A 25,235-nucleotide genomic window follows, 5' to 3' on the forward strand; every position below is an offset into this window, starting at 1 on the left:
CCATTGCCATGTACCCACCCAGGACAGTGCTGCACCTCAGTGTGGTGCTGGTCCAGCTTCCCAAGCCAGCGTGCTAATTGTCCTTCTCGATTCTTTGATGCCTTCAACCAGATGAAGTAGGACCCACACAAGTAGGGATGGAAGAAATCATTGCTCTTCATCACTGCCAAGAGTTGCTTACGGGTCACACAGTAGTTCTGTTCTGGTGGGCTGAGCTTCTTGCTATAATACCCCACCACACACTCCTTGTCATCCTTCTTCTGTGACAGGACTCCACCAATATCATCGTCACTAGCATCACAGTCCAGAATGACTGGCTGACTCTGATCTGGGTACAGCAAAACTGGAGAGATTGCCATCGCATGCCAGAGTTCATTGAAGGCCTTCTGAGTCACTGCAGTCTACGTATACTTCTGCCTCCTCCCGAACAACTTGTGTAGAGGTGCAACTATCATTGCAAAGTCCCTGACAAAACGCTGATCGTAGGTACAGAAACCAAGGAAAATCCGTAGCTCCTTCACACAAGTTGGAACAGGCCAGCTTTCCACAGCTACCACCTGCTCTGAATCAGTACGGACACCACCCTCACCTACAGTGTGTCCCAGGTACTTCACTTCCTTTTGAAAAAAGTAGCACTTCTTGGGGTTCAGCTTGAGATGCAGTGCCCGGATCCTGTTGAGCACCTCCGACAGCCTCTCCAGTTCCTGGTCAAAAGTCCTTTGAAACACAATTACATCATCAAGGTAGATGAGAGCTGTCTGCCAGTGCAGGTCTTCCAGCATGCGATCCACGAGTCGCTCAAAAGTAGCTGGGCATTGCATACACCAAAAGGCATCACTTTAAATTGTCTTAAACCCCACCCGTATGAGATGACTGTTTCCTCCTTGCCCTTCTCTGCAACTTTGACCTGGTTGTATCCTGCTTTCATATCTAGGTTGGAGAACCACTTGGCACCTGACAAAGCATCCAGCATGTCATCAGTGCAAAGGGGTATGCATCCTTCACTGTCACTTCATTCAGGGCTTGATAATCTGCACATCACCTTACTGAGCCATCCTTTTTCCTTACCAGAACTACGACTGATGCACAAGGACTGCTGGACTTTTCTATCACTCCTTGACTTTGGAGATTTTCCATCACTTTCTTCATTTCTTGCCGTTGGGCTGGCGCCATCCTCTGTGCTGGCTGTTTAATTGGGCGGTGATCCCTGATGTCTATACAATGCTCCACCAGATCAGTGCATCCCTGGTCTAGGTCTCCAGTGGAAATGACATCAGCAAACTTCGTCAGCAGCTGCCTCAGCTTCAGCACTTGTGAGTCATCCAGGCATTGGCAACTCCTTGAAGAGGAGGTCTTTAATGTTTAACCCCTACACCGCGGGCTTGTTTACCAATGACTTGCGTGTGCCGCGGGGTTATTTGGGCTCCGACAGACTCTCAAAAAATATTTGCCAAAAATCGGTTATTAGTCCTAGAATAATAAAATTACATATGCTTATGGCACATACCTTCAGCTTTCTCCTGGAATGATTGTTGAGCCTTCGTCTTTACCGTAGGACTTGTGGAGACCTCTGAAGTAGGGTAACGAAGCCTCCACTTTACACTTCCCGACAACCCGTAATATGATTACCACAGCCAGATACAAACACTATAAACACTATTCTACAATTTTCAAGTAGTTTGGGATCCATACTCAAAAAAAAAAAACCACTGTGAAAGCAATGGAAATTACGAGCGCGTCTGATCGTCGCACTGGCACTAGTTCACTTTTGTTACTCTGTCATTTATTATTCATAAAACCCCTCACACTTTATATTTCTATTACTATATAACACTTATATATATCTATAGTCTTTATCCATAAGTTTCCTTCAGTAGTATTAGTTTATTGTCACTGTAGGGATTCAATTTCTTTCAGTAAAATACGTAGCATTCACTTTCTCGTCCTGTATACTGGCATTGAGAGTGAATGTCACTTTCATCTTCACTCTCATAACTCATAGCATTCAGACATGCTAGAGTGAAACTTTCACTTTCATTACTCCTAGGGTATATACTCGTATTCTTATAATACTACTCATTTACATTTCTATTTACGTTCTCTATTTTATTTACGTTATTTACATTTCTATTTTATTTACACTGTGTTGTGCACTGTCACTTGAAATAACTTATAAAACTATTTTCCATTGTTCACGTATATTTACATTCATTACTTTCACTTGCTGTTTACACATTATTTACACATTATTTACAATTCCACTTGCACTGTTTTACTCAATAGAAAGATCGTAGTCACTCTTTTATCAATTGTCAGCCCTTTACCTCTTTCCACACGAGGTTTAGTAGGGGGTAAAGGTCACAGGGCCATTTGCATGGGGGTGAAAAAAGGCCTTGAAGTCAGCAAGAAGAAACATACGTACCCTCGCTTCGGAAGATGAGAGTAAACTGATAACGGAGGGCCAGCGTGGAGGCCTGCTTTAGGGGTTATTCAGAGTTACCAATATTGGTTCTTGAAACAGCTAAGTCTAGCACTGATATGATTGGCAGGAAATCTAGACAATACATTATAAATTTGGTAGTTCCAGGTGAATGTAAATATCACTTAGGCTTCTCCCTTCCCTCCTTACATGTATATTTACTACGAAAATAGATTAGAGGCCTACTTAGGAGATATATATTCAGAGCTACCAATGTTATATCTTGAAACAGCTTTGTCTAGCACTGATATGATTGGCAGGAAATCTAGACAATACATTATAAATTAGGTAGTTCCAGGTGAATGTAAATATCACTTAGGCTTCTCCCTTCCCTCCTTACATGTATATTTATTACGAAATTAGATTATATGGTATATTTCAAGGGGAAAAAAACAGCAAAAATTAGTGAACAAGTGCACGTGAGGTGTTATCAGGTGATGATTAGCCAATTCCAGGTGTATGGCACTCTCACTTACCTTATTTCTTTCTTGTATATATTATTTGGTATAAGAATAGGACATAGGGCTTATTTCAATGGATGAAATCAGTGAAAAATTCCAGGGAAGATTTACTTAGCGTAGCACGGCCAGGCAGGCGAGAGGATAGGGTAATGGAGGAGGGGTAGGGAGGGGAGTCAAGAACAGGGAGAAATGGCTAAATTGTCAACAATGGATGGGAGTACAGATGAGATTAGGAGTGCTGACTAGTGTTGGACATTGGCAGTACTGATAGATGATACAAGCCCTCGCTTGGAAGCCCGGGTGAATTCAAAATAACACAGAATCACAAAAGCGACACCCTGTGGTATGATCCCTTGCTCCCAAGCGTCACGAAAGTGATGCCCCGCGGTTAAGGGGTTAATAATATCCAGCTCACTCCTGCATCATCCTTGAATATGCTAGGGGTTTCATTCACTCAGGATTTATCTTGGAAAGATATTACATCTCTTGTAAAATCTGCTTCCAAAAGATTAGTTGTGCTAAGCTGACTCCGTACCTACTTTACCCTTGCACAGATGGTGACTTTATACACGGGTTTTATTCGCCCCTGTGTAGAGTACAACTCATGTGTGGGAAGGCTCCCCTCATGCAGCTCTTCTCAATGGGGTGGAGTCAATGGCTTCTCGTCTCATTAACTCTGCTTCTCTTAATGGCTAGCTTCAACATCTGTCTCTTCGCCACACTGTTGCCTCCATATCTCTTTTCTATTGCTAATTCCTTGGTCCCTGCTCCTCTGAACTGTCTGCTTGCATCTCTCCACCTCTACGACAGGTGCGTAGAACAACAAACTCTCATCCTTTTTTTGTCCAGCTCTCTAAAGCAAGAGTTAACCATTACTCCCAGTCCTTCATTTATGCAACAGGTCAACTCGGGAACTGTTTCCCTCTGTCTATATTTCCTACTTCCTATGATCTCCAGTCTTTCAAACTCTGTGTGTCCAGGCATATCAAAATGAACGGATCTTTAATTTGGCTCTCTTTTTTTTATTGTTTTTGTTTTTTTCTAGGAAGGAACTGTTTTAGGGGCTCCTAGCCTTTGGTTCTTTCTTCCTTGCATAAAAAAAAAGTCTGGCAGATACCCATCTTTTTTGAGTGTGCTCCTTTTGCACGCCTTCCTCTGATGTCAATCAGGGTCCATTGCCTAGCAGTGTCTCACAATTTCTCCCTCATTGATCTTCTGTGGCTCATGGGAGAAATTGAACACCACACATGCACCTTTTTCCACCAAAGTCCTCCCCACCATCACTCCGACCTTTGTCTTGCACTGTACATCAGGCCCCACCACTCCTAGTCAGCTGTCAAAGGAGCCACACACCTTGCAGTGGAGTAGTTCTGATCTTGGGGGTATCACTGTAGTGCAGAGCGACCTCACCTCACCACCAGAACTGGTACGTCTTACACAGACTGGAAGTGCGACCTCTTGTCTTGCTGTAATGGTGACTGTACTCTGCAGAGGTCATTTATAAATTCTAATTATGACTTTTCCTTTCACGCACTTGTTGCCTAAAATAGGCACAATAATATTTTTACATACTTTAATATTAAGTATCCATGAACTTTCTGGGTGTGAAATTGGATTCGAACTACCCACAGTGCTGAACCGTGAACCTGATGTCATTGTTCTGGCATGATGTAACCTTCCGTTTTCCCTTTGATTCCTTATAATCCAAGTAAAACTGAATTATTAAACACAAACGAGTGCACAATAACAATCGTATTCGATAACCTTATCTTCATATTAAATTCATGCTGCCAAATTTGAAAGGAAAAAGTTGGTAAATGGAATTTTCCCTTGTCTCATGCCTGTAGCTGGTTCCCCTCACCTTTGTTTATAACACGACATATTCCCATGGATTTGTAGGATATTACTCCCTCCTAAAGAGGTTAGTACTTACCAATGTTCCTCATAGACACATTAACTAGCCTGAAGTAGCCTTAGCATAAATTGACAGGTGATTAACAAGAGAAATGAAGTGAACGGCATGTTGGAAAAAGCCATTGTTCACCGTGACAGTGTTACAGCACAGAATCATTCCTGTATGCTAGGTTAAAACCAGTGATTACATTCCAAGTGGTAAATGAACAGAAGTTAAAATCTCTACTTTTTCAAGGTCAAGTGGGAAGGATCTAGAAGTTTAACACATACACACTGGTTGATGTGTATAGCAGTCACGATTTTGGGCGCAGACCAATGCCGGTTGACGTGTATAGTCTCTAGCGTCTTCCCACCACCCTTTGAACTTTAACTTATCCTTACTCATCGACGAAACCACCTGGAGACGTGGGGAAGTGTTGGTAAATCTTATGTATCTAATTTTTTTCTCTATCTCTTATAGTTTGACAGATATTTGGGTTTGAATTAAGTGTATTTTTTTCCATCACGGATATCCCCCGTAGAGATGAGCGTGTGACATCGGAAAACCCCCGGCATATAGGAATTAAGGGTACATTACCAATTCTAAGTATAACACTAGGTCATAAAAATTTTATTTCTTTATATTACTGTTTGAAACAAATGCCGTAATATGTACTATTTGTTAATTTTGTAATTTGTACTTACTCATTACTGTGAGCTTAGGATCACATGTATTGTTTTTCTATTGTGAATCAAATAAATTCCAGGGCACAGGTGCTGAGGGAAGAAACGCCTGGGTAAGGTGCTACCATGACCTCAGTAGAGAGACCCTAGATGTTACAGTGGAGACACCATGCCTTATAGTCTTCGCTGCACGTACCTCTGAGCCCTACCTCGTGAACCCAACACACCCATAGCTTGAGTATTTTTAGTATGTTTCAGTAGTGGTGGTCCGAAGTAGGCAGGAGAATGTGTATACTACATAAGATTATAACCTAGACTTAAATAAGATATGTTATAAGATAATTAGCCGTTATATTACCCTTTTTCTTGAGCATTCAATAACGGGAGTTAAGGGTACGGGTTAAGCTTTTACTTGGTATTCTGGTGGCAGTCGGCATAAGAGAGAAAATGACCCATCATAACCTCCCATCGCTGTTACACTGCCACTTCATTCCAGACATTCAGGGGTCCCCTCACTTTTGCGCAGTGCCCAGTTATGCCACACATTATTGTTCTGATGACTCAGGCAGATACTGGTGATGTAACACATCAAGCCTCACAAACGTTTGCACTAAGGCTGAATCAATCAACAGGGAATACTTCTTGCTATGTATTCTTCCATCTACTCACACACTGTCAATCACAATTCTCTTGCATTTTCTCAGTGGTGGGGCTACTTGGGAAAAGCTGGACGGTGGTTGCCCCTTAACATCAGCCTCCACTAGTTTTCTGTATCTTTCTGGTCTTCCGCAGCTTTCTTCTTATCCTCATTTTTCTTTTCTTTGGACACTCAGAACTGAAGTGTCCCATCTCACTATATGTCCAACAAGCTTTTGTTACAATTGTAGATTTCCTTGCACTGCTCTGTTCTTGTTCTTTCTTCCATTTGCAACAATCCTCCTTCTTGTGGCCCAGCTTCCCACAGAACCAGCAACCATCCCCAATCTTCTCCTGTTCCCTTTTCCACTTGTAGCTGTCCTCTTTCATATGTCCAGGCATTTCACTGTACCAGTAACTTCCTTCAAATTTTTCCGCTTCATATACCTGCCCCTTTCTTGCTTTGGATCCTGCGCTACGACCTGCCTGAAATATGGACGTACTTGACCTGACATAGGACTCAAATTCCAGAGTGCTGGCTAGTGCTGCTTCTTGCTTGCTTCTGGGTTGTCCCTGCTTCACTTGCACTTTCAACTCTGCACTATCAAGAGACTCAATGAACTGGTCCCTTTGAAGAATAGCCAGCAGGTTACGTGCTGCCCCAGGGTACACCTTGTATGCCATACTCTCCAGGTCACGAGCAAGCTGCTGTAGGGATTCGCCTCGAGCCCATACACGGGTCTGGAATCTTGCTCTGTAAACTTCACTCTGGTACTGTACGTGGTCCCGTATCAGTGGTCCAGTACTTCTACTAAGGACTGATTACTGTTCCACTCCTCTACTGACATCTGGGCCAGAATTTCCATCACAGCACCATTGAGGCTAGTAGGCAGCTACACTGCCCTCTGTCTATCATCCCAACAATTCTCATCAGCAAGTAGCTCAAAATGCGCACAGTAAGCTTCCCAGAATACTATACCATCAAATTCCTGAGGTTTCTTCTTAACTGGACCCCCATAACAACCATGAACTTCGCTGGTTTGGGGCCTAAAAACTGGTGCATCTTAAGTCCAGGAATTAAAACGTCTGCATTCTGGTCATTCAACCCTGTAATGCTACCTTTAGATGTCTGGGATTCATCACGATCCACCATACACTGTCTTTTTTTTTTTTTTTTTTTCAAAGGCTCCCTGTACACTAACCATAGGTTTAGCAGTGCAATATTTCCGTACAGCCTCAATTCTCTCACAAATTATCTTCAAATGGCTGTCTGCATGCTTCAGCTGATCGTCTGCATGCTGTCTACACTCGATCACATTATTGCTTACCTCACACCTCTGCTACTGTAGCTCAGCATAAACTTCCTTTTTCAATTGTTGTTATTCTTCCTTCATTTCCCCCACGAAAGGATCTACAGTAGCTGTCCTTGCATCCTCAGTTGTAACTCACTCTTTTTTTTATGCAAGAAAGAAGGAACCAAAGGCTGAGCCCACAAACCATTCCTTCCAAGGAAAAAAAAAAAAAAAAAGCCAAATTTAAGATCCGTTCATTTCGAGACACCTGGACACACTGCGTTTGAAAGAATGGAGATCATAGGAAGTAGGAAACACAGACGGAGGGAGACAGTTCCAGAGTTGACCTGTTGCATAAATGAAGGACTGGGAGTAATGGTTAACTCTTGCATTAGAGAGTGGAACAGAAAAGCGATGAGACTTTGTTACTAGAAGGGTGCTACGTGCCCGTCATAGAGGTGGAGCGATGCAAGAAGACAGTTCAGAGGAGCAGTGTCCACTGAAGTATCAATAGAACAGAGATAATGATGCAACACTGCAGCGAAGAGACAGAGGATGAAGGGAGCCGGTAAGAGTAGGGTAATTAATGAGGCGAAAAGCTTATGACTCCACCCTATTGAGAAGAGCTGTATGTAAGGAGCCTCCCCACAAATGAGAGTTATACTCTACGCAGGGGTGATTAAAACCTGTGTATAAAGTCAACAACTGTGCAGGGGTACACCTAATCTTTTGGAAGCGGATTTTACAAGAGATGTAATATGATCTTTCCAAGATAAGTCCCGAGAGAATGAAACCCCAAGCATGTTTAAGGATGATGCAAGATTGAGCTGGATATTATTTAACATTAGTGGTAACTCCTGTGGAAGATTTTGTTGGGTTGATAGGTGTAAGAACTGAGTCTTTGATGCATTCAAAACAACAAGATTATTTTTAACCCAGTCAGAGATACGAGCCAAGTAAGACATTAGGTGTGACATAGCCTCATTCCTTGTTTGTTGAAGTAACTGCTGAGATGGATGTTGCAGGAACCGAATGGAAAGGTGATGGGTGGAATCATGAGTGTAAGAGCGGATAGGGTTAGATGCACGGCTTAGAAGGTCATTGATGAATAAAAGGAAGAGAGTTGATGATAGGACAGAGCCCTGAAGAACACCACTATTGATAAAACTAGGAGAAGAACGGCGGCCTTCTAGTGCAGCAGCTATCGAACGACCAGAAAGGAAGCTATAGATGAAGGCAAAGATAGGATAGAAATCCTAATAGGGCAGTTTGGAGTTTAAAGATTTATGTCAGATTCGATTGAAAACCTTTAAGGGCAATGGCAAAGCTTTCGCCAAATACCCGAAAGGAGGATGACCAGGAGTCTGAAAAGTAGGTGAGAAGATCGTCAGTGGAGTGTCCCTGATGGAACCCATACTGACGATCAGAAAGAAGGTTGTGACAGGAAAGATGCTTTAATATTTTTCTGTTAAGAATAGACTCGAAAACATTTGAGACACAGGATGCTAAAGCAATTGGGCTATAGTTAGACGGTTGGGAATGGTCACCCTTCTTTGGGCTTGGCTGAATGCCACTAGCTGTACACTTTGTGTGTGTAATATTCATTCTTTCAGTTCTTTCTGTCCTTAATTTTGTGCCTGTAAGTATTCTTTGAATTCTTTTTGTCCTTCTCATTATGAGAAGCTGCAGGGTGTAGTGAACAGAGTGGCAAGACATGATTTCTTAGTTTGCATTGCTGGTTTTAATGCGATTGTTGGTGGTAGTAGTAGGGATCTGAGGGTGTTGGTATAATAAACGAAAATGGGGTGCGATTTGGAAGCTTTTGTTTGGCAGATGTCCTTACGATTGGTGTAACTATCTTTGAGCACAGAAAAATACACAAAACTACTTGGATATCACCTTGTGGTAAATATTGCAACAAGACTGACCACATTGCAATTAGCAGAAAGAATAGGAGTTATTTGCAAGATGCTTGTGTGAGGAGGGGGGCAGATATAGGTAGTGATCATCAACTTGTGTCAAAAATTAAAATAAAACTTAAGAGAAACGTTAATGGTAATTTTACAGGAGGTAATTGTTACATAGCCTATGATTTCATCATCCTTTGTGTAATTCTAACGTACACTGTGCTGCCTGTTTGATCACGAGCGTGTTCTGCCTCAGTCCCCCCCTTCTACCGTTATAGTAGAGTAAGTCGTCCTTTCTGTTATTCAGTGAGGGATTGTCAACTCTTTGTCCCCATGGCTTCATTTGCGCGTCCTTCTTACAAGTTGTATCAAGCTCTGCTGGCCCCTATATAATGAGTTCAGTCTCTGCATTATGGCCACTTAGATCTACTCCTCATTTTGTACACATCTCTGTCCTCCCCTGTACAGTTATTATTGTGAGTTCTCAGGAAGTCTCCAACCATCTAGCAGCTGTGTAATTTGAGTATAACTGTTATTGCATTTTTTCCTTGTACTGTATAGCATAAAGTGTTGATTCTTGGGCCTAGTAACGTTTTTTGTAATTAATGTAAAGTTTCATGTCAGCCAATTTTTAATAATAGTTTGTATCTATAATAATTTATCTTGCATTAACTGAGCATTGCCCGGTGTATTTTCATTTTATCAGGGCTGACTTAGATAAACTTTTCTTGCTAATTTCGTGTTAATAGAGGCTATTGCAGTTAACCATATATTTAACCTGTGTTTTTTGCCATTACATTATCTTTATGAGTCCTGAATGTTTTGTTGTTAGTTTGAGCATTAAACTTTAAGTTGTAATTTTACCTAACTCTTTTGTTTTGAACCTGGAACTTTACGGGACAGTAGTGATTTTTTAGTATTCTCACTTAAAGTGTACATTATCTTTCTCTGTTCCGTAACATAAATTTGGCGACCTCTTATCAGGATATTCAGGATATTATCATAAAGATATTGCTTGATATTTTGTGACTGTTACTTATTCATGATGTCTACTACTACTACACTTGATGAAGCCAAAGATTTTTTGTCAAATGTGCAAACAGTGTGTGATGTAGAAAACAGAACAAAGAATGAACTTAAGCTCGTTGCTCAACAATTGGGAAATGCTGTTCGCTCTCATCATTCTAAAGATCAAATTGTTGACATGATTAATGAAAGCTTGTTTAATGTAACTCCTCCAAATGAGCAAACGCAGATTGAATTAGTTAAGTTACAGCTAGCCCTGCAGGAGGCTCGTGTGAAGGAAGCTGAATTTCAAGCACGTGCTAAGGAGGCTGATGTTAAGGAGGCAAATGCTCGTATTCAAGAGGCACAGGTACAGGCTCAGGCACAAATTGAACTTGCTAGGATTCAGGCAGACCATGAGTATCGCATGAAACAAGGTGGAACTGGATCATCTAGCTCTGATGATTTTGATGTGGCTAAAAATGTTAAACTTGTCCCTCCTTTTAATGAATCTGATTTAACTAAGTATTTTCAGTTGTTTGAGAGGGTAGCTACAGGTTTTAATTAGCCCAAGGAGTATTGGCCAGTACTCCTTCAAACTGTTCTCACCGGTAAAGCTCAAGTAACTTATGCATCTTTGCCTCAGGATCAATCTGATAATTATGATGTAGTTAAGAGCTTGATTCTTATGGCCTATGAGCTTGTTCCTGAAGCCTATAGAGTAAAATTTAGGACAACTTACAAGCAAGATAAGCAATCCCATGTTGAGTATGCAAAAATCTAAGAAGATCTGTTAGAGCAGTGGTTAAATTCTAAGAATGTGGACTCTGATTTTGGTAAATTTAAGGAGATGATTTTGCTGGAGGACTTCAAGAGGTGTATTTATAAAGATGTAAGCCTATATCTTGATGAGAAAAGAAGAGATAATTTGTCTGATGCTGCAGTTTTAGCTGATGAATATGTTCTCACTCACAAGAGATATTCTAAAGAAAAAGGGAAAGCTGAGAGTAAGTACGTTGCCTCTACTCAGGTAACAGGAAAGAGAATAAAGGAGATGTTTCTCAGGAAGTAAATACCAGCTTCACCTCTAGATTTCAGAAAAGTAAATGTACTTATTGTAGTAAGCTTGGTCATACTACGGAGAAATGTTTCAGGAGACAGCGTGATGTGAACAAAAAGGAGTCTTTAAATATTCAGTCATTTGGTCTAGTGTCCACCTTGAGAGTTCCCAGAATTCTTTAACTGAGTTAACTGAACCTGCTTTGAGGGGTAACTTAAATTCTCATGATGGAGCTCCTCTTTTGAGCAGTAACGTGGGTGACACTCTCAAGAGTTCATGTGCTAATTTCCTGTCTGATGGTTTTGTCAGTCCTCTGGACAGTAATGACAGGAAATCGGTTAAAATATATCGTGACACAGGTGCTTGCCAATCCCTTATGCTGACCAGTGTTCTAGGCTCTAATGTTAATTCCTCTGATGAAACTGTAATCTTACAAGGTGTAGGGAATAATTACTTCTCTGTCCCCCTGTGCAGAGTGAATTTAGAGTCTGGTTTTGTTAATGGTTCCGTTATGGTTGGGTAGGCTGAGACACTCCCAATGTCAGGTGTAACTTTCTTACTTGGAAATGATATTGGTGGAAGTCAAGTGTGTCCAGCTCCTCAGTTGTCTAGTGAGCCAGTGGCTGCGTCCCAGGATTGTGATGTCCCTGATGTGTTCCCTGCATGTGCTGTCACTAGGGCTAAGTCTAAAGTTACTAGTGATTTAGAGGATAATGATGATGATGATGTTATCCTAGCTGACACTTTTCTTGCTAATTTGGACCACTGACCAGATGAGGCAGTACCCCGTAGTGTTGATAATTTGTCTCGTCAAGAGTTGGTTGAGTTGCAGGTTGCTGACCCTGAGTTGAAAGGTCTAGCTAACTCTGCTTACAGTGAAGAAGAGTCAGCCGGTGCTTCTAATTGTTATTATGTAAAGTCAGGAGTACTTATGAGGAAGTGGAGACCCCCAACAGCATCAGCCGACTGTGAATGGGAGGTTGTACATCAAGTTGTCATCCCTCGTGTTTGTAGGCAGGATATCATTAGACTGGCTCATGATTCCAGTTTGGCAGGACACCTTGGAAGACTGTGGCATGCATTTTGAAACACTTCTACTGGCCAGGTATTTTCAGGGATGTTTCCTGGTATTGTAAGTCTTGTCACACCTGTCAAGTTGTGGGGAAGTGTAATCAGACCGAAAAGGTTGCACCTCTAGTTCCCATTCCTCCTTTTGAGGCGCCTTTCACCCGTGTGTTGGTGGATATTGTGGGCCCTCTTCCTAAGACTTCTTCAGGATTTTCTTATGTGTTGACCCTGATTGATATGGCTACTCGTTATCCTGAAGCCATTCCACTTAGAAATATCTCAGCAAAGAACGTGGTTAAGGAAATGCTAGGGTTCTTCACAAAGTTTGGTCTGCCCAAGGAGGTACAGTCAGACCGGGGAAGTAATTTCATGTCGAATGTTTTCAAGCAGTCTCTGAAAGAGTTGGGCATCACCCAGATCACGTCTTCAGCTTACCATCCCCAGACCCAAGGAGCGTTGGAGAGATATCATCAAACACTTAAATCGATGCTCAAGAAATACTGTTTGGAACATCAGAAAGACTGGGATAAAGGTCTTCCATTCATTGTATTTGCTGCAAGAGAATCTCCAAATGAATCACTGGGCTTCTCACCTTTTGAACTACTGTTTGGCCATGAGGTAAGAGGACCCCTTAAGCTACTCAAGGAATGCTGGCTGTCGGAGGAAGATGACGTCAACCTGCTGGAGTATGTGATGAAGTTCAAAGAACGGCTGTCCACTGCTTTACAGCTGGCGAGAGAGAATTTAGGAGCTGCTCAGGAGAAGATGAAGACTTGGTATGATAAGAAGTCCAGGTTATGCCACTTTCAGCCAGGAGATCAAGTTTTGATTCTGCTACCAGTACATGGGCAACCTCTTCAAGCCAAGTTTAGTGGTCCTTATTTCGTGGAGAAGAAACTCAGTGATGTCAACTATGTCATCGCCACACCAGATCGTAGAAAGAACAAGCAACTATGTCACATCAACATGCTAAAGTTATATCACAGGCGGGACGAAAATAATCCAGTCTGCACTGTAGCTGTTCCACCCGAGTCTGCAAGTGAAGCTCTCCCATGCAGCATGAGCCTGAGTGATAGTTTGGGGAAGAATCCTGATATCATGAATGATCTCCAGACTAAGCTTTCTCATCTACCTCCCGAGGAAAGGCAGGAGTTTTCGGCATTACTGCAGGAGTACCCGCATGTGTTCCGTGCCACTCCAGGAAGAACTACTGTGTTAATGCATGATGTTGATGTTGGAGACGCAAAGCCAATTAAATTGCCTCCTTACCGTGTGAACCCAGTGAAATTTCCTCTCATCCAGAAGGAGCTTGGCTACCTGTTGGACCACAAGATGATTGAGCCCTGTCAGAATGAGTGGAGTTCTCCTGTCACTGTAGTCCCTAAGCCAGGTGGGTCACAGCGGCTTTGCATTGACTACAGACGTGTTAATCAGATAACCAAAACAGACACTTACCCTCTCCCTCGCGTGGAAGATTGCATAGACAAGATTGGAAAGGCTAGGTACATAAGTAAGTTTGATTTGTTAAAGGGATACTGGCAAGTACCTATGACTGAACGTGCTAGGGAGATCTCATGTTTTGTAACACTAGGAAAGACTTTTGCATGTTCTGTAATGCCATATGGCATGAAGAATGCACCAGCCACATTTCAGAAGCTCATGAATGTTGTAACAGAGGGTTTGACAGGGTGTGTTGTTTATATTGATGATGTATTAATCTTCAGTGACAACTGGAAAGATCACCTATGCCATGTCAGTAAATTTCTTGAGCGTGTGGTTCATGCTAATCTTGTAGCTAATTTATCAAAGTGTGAGTTTGGTCAAGCTAAAGTTCAGTACCTTGGGTACGTAATTGGTGATGGACATGTTGCACCAGCAGCAGCTAAGGTTCAGGTTATAAGTGATCTTCCCAGACCTAAAAGTAGGAAAGAGCTACAAAGATTTTTGGGAATGGTAGGTTATTACAGGAGATTTGTTCTTAACTTTTCTATTCTTGTATCACCACTTACAGACCTACTGAAAAAGGGAGTTAAATTTGTCTGGACCGATAACTGTGAATCCTCTTTCAACAAACTTAAAGCTATTCTATTAAGTCAGCCAGTGCTCGCTACTCCAAATTTTGCTAAGCCTTTTAAGATGGCTGTTGATGCAAGTGATACAGGAGCTGGGGCTGTTTTGCTGCAAAGAGGATGATCAGGGTATTGAACATCCTGTATCTTATTACAATAAGAAGTTCACTCCACCTCAAAAAGAACTACTCAACTATTGAGAAAGAGCTTTTGGCCTTGATTTTGGGTTTACAGCATTTTTCATTTTATTTGTGTTCTGGTTTTGACCCCATAGTCATTTATACCGATCATAACCCACTGAAATTCCTTAGTAAGTTTAAAGATAAAAATCAGAGATTGACAAGATGGAGTCTACTTCTTCAGGAGTATTCATTAGACATACAACATGTCAAGGGGAAAGAAAATGTTATTGCAGATCGCTTATCTAGACTTTAGACAGATTGTTTTAGAGTAATAAGAAATTTCCTTTGTAAATTTCTTTTTCTTTGTGGGGAGGTGTTACATAGCCTATGATTTCATCATCCTTTGTGTAATTCTAACGTACACTGTGCTGCCTGTTTGATCACGAGCGTGTTCTGCCTCAGTCCCCCCCTTCTACCGTTATAGTAGAGTAAGTCGTCCTTTCTGTTATTCAGTGAGGGATTGTCAACTCTTTGTCCCCATGGCTTCATTTGCGCGTCCTTCTTACAAGTTGTATCAAGCTCTGCTGGCCCCTATATAATGAGCTCAGTCTCTGCATTATGGCCACTTAGATCTACTCCTCATTTTGTACACATCTCTGTCCTCCCCTGTACAGTTATTATTGTGAGTTCTCAGGAAGTCTCCAACCATCTAGCAGCTGTGTAATTTGAGTATAACTGTTATTGCATTTTTTCCTTGTACTGTATAGCATAAGGTGTTAATTCTTAGGCCTAGTAACGTTTTTTGTAATTAATGTAAAGTTTCATGTCAGCCAATTTTTAATAATAGTTTGTATCTATAATAATTTATCTTGCATTAACTGAGCATTGCCCGGTGTATTTTCATTTTATCAGGGCTGACTTAGATAAACTTTTCTTGCTAATTTCGTTTTAATAGAGGCTATTGCAGTTAACCATATATTTAACCTGTGTTTTTTGCCATTATATTATCCTTATGAGTCCTGAATGTTTTGTTGTTAGTTTGAGCATTAAACTTTAACTTGTAATTTTACCTAACTCTTTTGTTTTGAACCTGGAACTTTACGGGACAGTAGTGATTTTTTAGTATTCTCACTTAAAGTGTACATTATCTTTCTCTGTTCCGTAACATAATAAATATGATTTTGATGACATGAGAAATAATGAGAACATGAAGGAAAAGTTTTGGTGGGAATGTAGGAACAGGTTTCTAGTTCTGCAGACGTTGATTGAATATGAAGACAATGACATGAATCAAATGTGGAAAGATGTAAAAGAGGTTTTGCATGAGAGTGCTAAGGCTATTAAGAAAAAGGGAAAAGCGAGCAGGAAAAAGTTGATGTCAGATGAAACATGGAATGCAATTCAGAAAAGGAAAGAGGCGAAGAAGTGAAGAACATGTTGATGGTCAGGTAGTTGAAGTACTTAGAGCAAAGTACTGGAGTTTACATTCTGAAGTAAAAAGACTCGTTAGACGTGATAAGAGGAGGCTATATTATAAAAAGGCAACAGAGACAGAAATTAAGTAAAAATGACGGTCAGAGCACAAGAGAAGCGTATCAGGCCATGAAGGACTTAACTGGGACTGAGAAGAGAAGGAAGGAAATACATGTACGAGATAGAAATGGTAACTTGTTGACTAAAGATGTGGATATAAAAGGAAGGTGTAAAGAGCATTTTGAATCTGTCCTAAATAGTCCAATCCCAACTGAAGAGGACATTTTGCCAACCGAGAGAAATTTACTGATAGAAACAGGGGATATAACCTAGGAAGAGGTAGCAAAATCTATAAAGGAATTAAAGAATTTTAAGGCCCCAGGAGAGGATACAATATTTCCTGAAATGCTTAAGGTGGAAAATGATGAGCTGATAAACGCGCTTTTGAAACTTTTTAATGTGGCATGGAATAATGGTGCAATTCCAGAAGAGTGGAATAATGGAGTGATTATAAAAATACCAAAAAAGGGAGATTTGAGTGTGTGTGGAAATTGAAGGGGGATAACTTTGACACCTGTAGTTGCACACGTCTTTTCCAAAATCTTGTTGAACAGAATAGAGCCAGTAACTGATAAAATTTTAAGAGAAGAACAAGCGGGTTTTGGAAAGGGTTGAGGTTGTAATGATCAGATTTTTATTGTAAGGCATCTAATGCAACAAGCTAATGAGATGAAAATGCCAGTTAGTATGTGTTTTGTGGATTTTGAAAGGGCGTTTGATAGTGTTTCACGTAAAGCTATGTTGAAAATCATGAGATTCTACGGTATACAAGAAAAGTTTGTAAATATTATTAGAAGCCTGCATGAAGGTACTTTTTGTAAGGCAATGGTGGGTGGTTCTTTGAGTGATCCATTTGAAGTTAGGTCAGGAGTGATTCAAGGAGAGGTTCTTTTGCCTTTGCTATTTGTTCTGGTTATGGATTATGTCATGAGAAAAGTTGTAAGGAGAACAGGTGCAGGAATTAACTGGAAAAAAAATGAGAGGCTGATGGATTTGAACTATGCTGATGATATTGTACTGATTTGAGGAAGTATTTACGAGAGGCAGAGGGTGCTTGATTGTCGGGTGGAGGAAGGAGGAAAAATGGGATTGGTAATAAATTGTGGGAAGATTGAAATTATTAATATGAACGTGGAGAACCAAATCGATTGCGTAATTAGGAATAGTGTGGCGAAAATGTGGAAAATTTTAAATATCTGGGAACGATTGTATCATCTAATGGATCATTAAACAATGAAATTGCAGGGAGGATTAGACAGGCTTGGCGAGCTGTTAGAATGTTGAAATCTGTTTGGAATAATAATGTGCTTTCCATACATACTAAAGTACAAATTTACGAGTCCATGGTTAAAACAATTTTAATTTATGGGCATACGTCATGGTACACTACAATTGCAAAAGATCAGAAAGTACTAGGATTTGAGAATGAAATACTGAGACAGATACTTGGGGTAAAGTGGCAAGACAGTGTTACAAATAAAAGAGTAAGGGATATTACGAGAGTGGAACCAGTTGATGAATATGTGAATTTAGATAACTGAAGGGATAAGAGAAATAAAAGTACTAAATACAAGTATATGAAAGTGTGGCTGCTGGTAGAAGAGAGAAATAATTACGAGACAAGTAAAACAAAAGTACCAACAAATTAAATTAAAAAGGAAAAAGTTTAAATTAAAGTTCTAGTGGGAAGTCTTACGCCATAAATTTCTGTATTATAATATGAACTCTTTATGCAAAATTTCGGATAAGCCAAGCGCTAATGAATACGGCTGCTTTCACGAACGATGAGGCGTGGTAGAGCTTTACAATTTTCCCAGAAATATCAGGTTAGTAATATTTGCCACGGAAAGCGAAGACAAGAGATGGGGGAATATGAAAATGAAGGGAAAAACAGAGAATGATAAAGGGGGAGAAATGGTGACGGATGATTAAGAGAAAAAAGATATGCAGGAAAGGTACACAGAAATAGAAATGTACCAGAGAAAAAAGAATGATAACGGCAAGTCGGAAGAAAGAAGAACATCTAGTAGGCGACATGTGAACCAAGGAAAAAGAGATGAAAAAAATGGAAAGGAATGTCATAAAAAATAGGAGAGGGCACTAGGTGAAGAATTACAGGAGACGACAAACAGAAGAAAATGAGGTTGAAAATAGGATGGGGAGAGTGGAAGGGTGGGGTGGGTGAGGTAATTGAGATAGCCTAATAACTTCTAGGTCACTAACATAAGCACTGTGTTTGGTGGAAATGATATGAAAGAGAAACTTGTGATGAACAATAATGGACACTCCGGGTCACTTACATGTCTGTTTGATCATTGCATTTGTAGCTCTGCGTCCTTACTCATAAAAAGAAGAGAAGTGAAAGATTATAGATAGAAGAGGTAGGGTGGATAAATATAAAGTGCATAAATGTTAATATATGTGCAAACTGAGAAAATTATATCACTTACCACCAGCACTTAGCAGACCCAGTGAAGGAGAGTATGGGCTAAGAAAGGGGGTGGGTGCCAGAGACGGATGATGACATTGATAAAAATGTTCATAATACCAAGATAAGGAAGGAGGTGGATGGAAGAGACGGAAGATGGCAAGGATAAAGACGTTAGATACGCGATAAAGGTCCGAGGAAACTACATGCAAAACACACGGATAAAAGAAAGCATTTTAAACATGCAAGAAAAATTAAAGTCATGGACAGCGTAGAGGCCGAGACAACCATGTTCACTGACCAGTACATTTGTTTAAGTATATAAATGTATGAAAATTATGCGACTATGTTTGTACATCTTAGACAGGACAAATAAATCGACATAATATAAAGAACTAACCATATTTGACTTGATGAAGGTCACAGATATCATACATGGTAACGCTGACCCTTCGATTTAGTGCAGGGCACCAAATTCTTGGCCCTGCCGAGGGTTTTCCATTTAAGTTTTCCAGAAAGAAGGATTTGGTCGAGGGATGTCGACGGAACACATTACTGTAGATGGCTTTTTTTTTTTTTTTTGGGGGGGGGGGGCGGGGACTCTGCTGTTTCACCTTACAAATTAGCTGACACAAGGGAGATTGGACTTGTTCTAGGTCAGAGCAAGACATGAAATATACTTGAAAACAGAGTGTGGCCATGCTGGACCCGGTCTCAAAAGTAGAATCCTATTCAGAACTTGGTTGAAGTCCACTCCCAGCCTAGACTTACACCCCTGAATGTGTTGAAACGTTCAAATAATTTCTTGTTAATTACTGAGCCGGTGAAAGTTTATATCCAAGGGGTGGTTGGGGTTTATTGCTCACGTAATGCCACTCAGGGATGAGTGAGGTTGGTCACTCTCATCTTAAATGTCAGGACCAACTGCCTAACCCCGGGCTCCTACGCTCCTCATGGGGCAACGTAGGATGAAGGATGGATGGATAGATACTGAGATGAAATTATTTTACCTAATATGAGAAATAAAAATTTTCATATTAGTATTCCAAGGAAAGAAGATAATTCAGCTGCCCTTTAATCAAACTAACATCTATTCTTAAGAGGAATACTGCGCAGGATAACTCATCACCCTTTCTACATATTTACAATACAATTTTCAATATCATTATGGTATACAATCTATCTATCTATTGCCAGACGCCTTAATCACGTACAGGGTGGCCACAAATCGCCTCCATGTCGCCCTGTCCTCAACCATTTCACTGCCCTGCACCCAACTCACACTCCCTCTCTCGTATACTTCTCCACTCCAGCCCTCCAACTCATCTTTGGCCTCCCCCTCCCTCTCCCCCCCTCCGCCTCACTCACATACACTCTCCTCGTCAGTCTCTCACTCTCCATCCTCTCCACATGGCCAAACCACCTCAGTGTGTCTCTCCTAACGCTTGTTATCACATCCACATCCACACCACAGCACTCCTTCATATCCTCATTTGTCAGTCCGTCTCTCCAAGTGACTCCACATGCTCCTCTCAAATAACTCATTTCCACTGCTCTCAGTCTTGACTTCTGTCCCTCCAACAAGGTCCAAACTTCACTACAATACGTTAGAGTTGATATCACAATACTGTTATGGAACTTTTTCACTTCCATGCTCACTTCCCTGTTTCTTATCACTGCTTTCAAGGAACCAGCAACCTTTCTTCCTTTTTGTACCCATTCAAGCACTTCACCCTCTAAACTTTCATCTTTACTAATCTTGGTATACAAGACTGCATATTTTGCTTTAGGGTGCCAAGATGCTGACACAGGTGTTATGTACGTCATCTCCCCATATTTCACGATCTCTCAGGTGGATTCCACTTAAAAAAATATATATATATATATATATATATATATATATATATATATATATATATATATATATATATATATATATATATATAGGTCTAAACTATCAAAATACCTTTTATGTGTTTATTGTCGATGCACCAGCTCCTAATGGGGCTATGAGAAGGAACAGCTCCAGGTTGGGACACGGTGTCACCCCTCAAAGAAGCCAGAACAGAAAGAGAATAAGAGAGAGTCTTTGTCACTTCAGGAAAGCGCACTACACTCCACTCGATGGACCTTTATGATAAAATTTTAAAATTGTCCATTATATTTTATGAATATGGATAAATATCACATAATATATAGGAATATATTGGTAACATACAGTAGTGTGTCATCGTACGAATGGAAGAAAAAATCTGCAATGATGTAAAGAATACATAACATCAAAGTAAAATGTAATAAATTATGGGATATTATGGTGTAATTAGCAAAAATATTATAGGTATTTATTTTCAACCTCTAAAACAGTATATGAGGAAGTTGATAATACACTGTGAAATCAGAACCGGAATTTCAGTGGGAGAATATTTGAGAAAATTGGAAGAAAATGCGGGTCAAGAAGCTAATCAGAAAATGAACGAGTTGCTTTATTGATATCCAATCAAACAGGACTCCAGTGTGTGCGTTCACTATATCAGTTCACTGACGCATTTTTCATTCTGTTATTGCAATTATCAGGTACTTTTACATTGCGTAGGAGACACTGTTCAACTTGCAAGGCTTAGTATCCTTTACTTAAGCCATTACTGCTGGGTGCTCTATTCACTTCCCTATAGTCCTAGGAAGAAGGAGTATAAGACGAGGAAAGAAAAGAAAGTAAATATATTTAGGTCCGACAATATATAATATATATATATATATATATATATATATATATATATATATATATATATATATATATATATATATGATCCGCACGCGCGTGCGTGTGTGTGTGTGTGTGTGTGTGTGTGTGTATGTTTGGCAAAATGATGATACTGAAGAAAAATCATGTGATAGGCGATAAGGTTATAAGGAAACAACGGACGATGAGGAAGAAAGCATAAAGTACAGTGTGCTGAAGACGAGGAGCAGAGAAGACTGATGTTGATGGTAGTGAACTTCACTATTGATAATCTGTATTGAAACATTAGGCCAGCCCTGTGCAACCTGCGGCCCAAGGGCCGCATGCGGCCCTCAAAGGCTTTCAATGCGGCCCTTTCTCCTAAAAATAAATAAGCTATAGTGCGGCCCTCAGAGAGAGAGAGAGAGTGTTACCAACTAGAGCCCACCGAAGGCTTGATTAAAATATTAAATTCATATTCTTGTGTACCAATTTTACCATCTTTTTCCTCTTTCATTCACTAGTGTACAGATTTTAGTTATATTAGAACAGAAAATAACATATTACTTGAAATTTTTAATTATTAGTACATATATAGATTGAGTGATCCTTGGCTGTCTGTCTATGTCAGACACGTATGATTAACGTACTGTAGTATGGTACATGTATTCCCGCCTGACAGTGCCACTGCCTCACCAGTCTCCGTTGCGACTTCATTTGTTGTGGTTGATTTGTGATTACCGGTACTCTAAGTGTCTAAACTTCGTTTATATTGCAGTTTTGTGATTGGCTTTAGAAAACTTGCAAGCAAAACATTTTGAGAATTATATATCACTGCTGAGAATGTGGTAGAACCGTAGAACTGCTAAGATTTATAAACCATGAACTGATCAATAGCTTACAACTGAACAGTTATTGTTACATAGCCAATTTTTAACCTGTTCTTTACCGATGGCTTACTTTTCATAATTTTTGAAAATTATATATCAGTGCTGAGAATGTCGTTTAACCGTAGAACTGCTAAGATTTATAAACCATGAATTGATCAATAGCTACAAGTGAACAGTTATTCTTGCATAGCCCATTTCTAACCTGTTCTTTACCGATGGCTTACTTTTCATATATTTTGGCTACCATTCGACAATTTTAAGTAAGTGAGGGAGTGTTTTATAGAGATGAGGGGGTTACTATATGTGTCTACTGAAAGATTTGATGCAGATATAATGATTTCCTTCCTAATATGGCTAACAACAGTTGATTATATTTAGCTTGGGAGAGAGTCGGGAGAGAATGGGTAACTCATCCCGAAAGATAATGCACTTAATTACCTCTATAATCGATTTATGTATTTTATCTTAATCATTCACTTGATTTTGCTAAGAAAATTTATACAAAATTATTAATTTTATTGGAATCTATTACATTTTTCTTAAAGCCATGTTTTACTAATTATATATTTTTCTCAGCAGGAAAGATCTGATTGTACTAATAATGGCTTCAAGTAAAAAACGCAAAATTTCAGAGGAAAACCGGAGTTTTCAAGAGAAATGGACTGAACAATATTTATGCATACAATCAGGGGGGAAAGCATTGTGCCTTGTGTGCCATGAAACCATTTCTGTTTTAAAAGAATATAACATCAATAGACACTACATCACAAAGCACAAAGAATATGAAGATATGACAGGTGAAGCACGCAAAGAAAAAATATCATTCTTGCAGAAATCTCTGAAAGGACAACAGTCATTGTTTACAAAGAAAGTTAAGGAATATGATGCATCTCTCAAAACAAGCTTCTTGATTAGTCAAATCCTTGCAAAAAGACTCAAGCCCTATTCTGATGGTGAGGTAGTTAAAGAATGTTTTTGTGTAGCCTCGGACAATATGTTTCCTGACAAAAAGAAACAAGTTGAAAACATAAGCCTTTCAAGATATACTGTTGCTAGAAGAATAGACAGTCTTTCAGGGAGTATTGAAAGTACAATGGTCAAGCGAGTTAGTGCTTTTTCTGCGTACTCTGTTGCTCTTGATGAGAGTTGTGACACCACAGACACTGCACAACTTGCTGTATATATTAGGGGTGTTGACATTGATTATAATATTACAGAGGAAATGGCTTCACTACAAAGCATGAAGGGGACCACAACAGGGCAAAATATTTTTGATGAATTGGAAAAAGTATTGGCAAGGTTTGGACTGGACTACACTAATTTAGTTTGCATTACAACAGATGGTGCTCCTGCGATGTCTGGTCAAAGAAATGGGGTTGTTGGATTACTGAAGACCAGAATGGAGTCTCAAAATATTGGCTCAGATTCACTTATTGTCCTGCATTGTATCATACACCAGGAAGCTTTATGTGCAAAGACAATAAACTTTCAGCATGTGACTAATATTCTTGTGAAAGCTGTCAGTTTCATTAGGTCAAGAGGTCTAAATCACCGCGAGTTTCAGCAGTTAATGGCAGACATTGAAGCAGAGTACAGTGATGTGAAGTATTTTTGTGAGGTCAGGTGGCTAAGCAAAGCAGGAATGTTGAAGAGAGCATATGAACTTTTGGAAGAAATTGTACTGTTCTTAGATATGAAAGGTAATGCTATCCCTGAATTGAGAGATAAGGAATGGAGATCTGATTTAGCATTTTTAGTAGATATAACTGATCATCTTAGTGCACTGAATGTTAGACTTCAAGGAAAAGATCAACTAATAAATGAGTTGTTCTCACTGATCAAAGGCTTCCAGATAAAATTGCGTCTGTGGGAGTCACAAATCAGAAACCATAACTCAGCCCACTTTCCTACACTGAAAAACCATGACACTAGCAACCTTCAGTATCAGAAGTATGGTGACAAGTTGGCAGTCTTACAAGAGGAATTTTCAGAAAGATTTAATGACCTCAAGAAACATTCACAAGCCATTGAAGTCTTTGCTTCTCCTTTTTCTGTGGATGTGGAAGCAATTCCCGAGGACATGCAAATGGAAATAATTGAACTACAATGCAATGATGAACTAAGAAAGAAGTCTGATGATAGTTCAGTATACCAGTTTTATAAGAAGCATGTATCAGTGACAGTGTATCCAAAACTGTCTGCTCATGCAAGGAAAATGATGGCAGTGTTTGGTAGCACATATGTATTTGAGCAGCTCTTTTCAAAAATGAATCTGGTTAAAAACAAGTATAGGTCTTCACTTACTGATGATCATTTGGAAAGTACCCTGCGTGTAGCCACATCATCCATACAGCCTGATATTGATGAGTTGGTGTCCCAAATGCAACATCAACCGTCTCACTAGGGTAGCCTTTCATTTGCTCATTGATGGTAAGGAAAATGTGTCTGCGTTTGATAATTCTTATTTTAATGATCCCAGTTAACCAATAACAAGTAATTATTTATATTTGTACGCTGTAATAATAAGGTAGCCTTTCATTTGCTCATTGATAGTAAGGAAAATACTTTTGTTTCGGACAATTCTTATTTTTATGATCCCAATTTAAATAAAATCAGTAACAACTAATTATCTATCTTTATCAGTATAATCCCACATAATAAGTCTTCGATCGTAGTAAATAACGTGAAATAGTAAGGTTATGTGGCCCTTCATACCAACAGAGTCGTGACTAGTGGCCCTTTGGGAAAAAAGGTTGCACACCCCTGCATTAGGCAGTAATAAAAACAAATGTCAAAACTGATCAGATTCGAAACTTTCACAGGACAGTTTGAGCAGATGTATAAATCATGGCTGCTACCCGGATATCTGCCGGTATATATATATATATATATATATATATATATATATATATATATATATATATTATATGAGTGGTAGGTGGTGGCGACCATCATCCACTCACTTGATGTAGTGTTGCCTACGTCTTCC

The 25,235-nt window shown here is 39.8% G+C and overlaps 1 pseudogene; it reads left to right on the forward strand.

The window, feature by feature from the left end:
• Positions 1–23,339: 23,339 nt before the first annotated feature.
• LOC145396504 (general transcription factor II-I repeat domain-containing protein 2A pseudogene) lies at positions 23,340–24,650 on the forward strand (annotated as a pseudogene).
• The last annotated feature ends 585 nt before the right edge of the window (positions 24,651–25,235 follow it).

Source organism: Coenobita brevimanus, chromosome 38 (genome assembly GCF_032717465.1).
Source record: "Coenobita brevimanus isolate Jiangsu-jjx chromosome 38, ASM3271746v2, whole genome shotgun sequence".
Taxonomy (NCBI): Eukaryota; Metazoa; Arthropoda; class Malacostraca; order Decapoda; family Coenobitidae; genus Coenobita; species Coenobita brevimanus.